The 1,631-nt window shown below is 43.0% G+C and overlaps 1 non-coding gene across 1 annotated transcript; it reads right to left on the bottom strand.

Moving 5' to 3' along the window:
• Positions 1-692: 692 nt before the first annotated feature.
• Positions 693-800, bottom strand: LOC112768249 (small nucleolar RNA R71). The gene has a single exon (XR_003185686.1). It is a non-coding gene; the product is annotated as a small nucleolar RNA R71 (small nucleolar RNA).
• Between the last annotated feature and the right edge of the window lie 831 nt (positions 801-1,631).

Genomic DNA, 1,631 nt, shown 5'->3' with positions numbered 1-1,631 from the left:
TAATTCGCCAATTTTTGCCACGTTAATTTTTGGCGCCGTTGCTGGAAAGTTGCAATAGAGTGCTAAAGTTATTAATTGGAATTTATTTATTTGCAGTTTATTTTATCTTGCTACTATGAGCTGCTTATTTCTTTCGCTAGATGACGCGTTCACTTCCTGATCCAAGCTTGCCAGTATTCGATCCTGAGATTGAAATAACTATTTCACGAATAAGACAAGTTCGACGTCAGTTAGTCCTCTCTGAGGGCAGATTTGAAACGTCATTTGAGGAAGAAACCAGCCCCCGTTCTACTGATTCGGTTGATTTGCGTGTAGGTGACATGGCAGAACCTAGGAGAGTTACTATCCAGGAGGCTGGAGCCCCTAATTTTACAATGCAACCGTTTCAAGCGCATCACCCAGCGGTAGCTACAGACTTTGAAATAAAGACTGCACTGCTCAATTTGATGCCCAAGTTTCATGGCTTACCTGCTCAAGAGCCTATCAAGCACCTGAGAGATTTTCAAGCAGCCTGTTCAAATGTCAGGCGTGATGGTGCAGATGAAACTTCAATTTTATTGAAAGCTTTCCCGTTTTCTCTTGAGGGAAAGGTAAGAGAGTGGTACTACAATCAACCCGCAACAACTGTATCCAACTGGGATACACTTAGAAAAGAATTCTTGGAAAAGTTCTTTCCAGCTGAAGTTACTGATAAACTGAGGAAAGACATTTCCATGATTATTCAGGACGAATCTGAGACTCTCTATGAATACTGGGAGTGCTTCAATAATCTTCTAGAAGCATGCCCCCACCATATGATTGACAAGATAGTGTTGCTCGGTTACGTCACGCAGGACATGAGGCCCTAAGATAAAACCACATTGGAAAGTGCTAGCAATGGGTCTATGAAAAAGTACAAGACCACTGATGAGGCATGGCAATTGATTAACGACTTAGCTGAATCCACTCGGAATCACAGGCAGAAACAAGGCCGTTCAAAAGCCGTCGTAGAAGTATCCTCTAGCAGAGAGACTGCTGCTCTAACTCAGAGTATCTGTGAAATGACCAACTTGCTGAAGCAGATGCAATTGAATCAACAACAAGTTCAGCAAGCTCAACCTTCTCCACCACAGCAAAGCCAACAGTTAGTCCCGCAGAGAGTTTGCGAAATCTGTGCTGATTATAGTCATTATACTGTCAAATGTCCGCAGCTCTAGCAGGAAGACAATACCGTGGCAGCCACTCATAACTTCTATGACCGCCCCAACCAAGGGTACAATCAAGGTGGAAATTACAGCCATGGATGGCAGGACAATTCTAACCAGAATTGGAGGGACAACAACAATAGAGGAGGCAGAGACAATCAGGAAAATCAGAGGTGGAATAACAATAACAACAGGCAGCAGAACCAGAACCAGCCTTACAGAGCACCTCACCTGAGGCAATCCCAAGGACCACAGAATACCCAACAGCAGACCTCTCAAATTACTTATCCTTCTTCATCTTCTAATGATGACTTACTACAATCTATTGATCGGAGACAACAGACCATGGAAAATAACCTTTATGCTACACTAAATGGTCTGAACTCTACTTTGCAAGCTCTTGTCTCACAGATTGGATCAATGAATAACTCCAATAACCAGCCTTTG

Source organism: Arachis hypogaea, chromosome 17, assembly GCF_003086295.3.
Source record: "Arachis hypogaea cultivar Tifrunner chromosome 17, arahy.Tifrunner.gnm2.J5K5, whole genome shotgun sequence".
Taxonomy (NCBI): Eukaryota; Viridiplantae; Streptophyta; class Magnoliopsida; order Fabales; family Fabaceae; genus Arachis; species Arachis hypogaea.
Note: the sequence above shows the minus strand (reverse complement) of the source record. Positions and strands in the feature narration are given on the sequence as shown.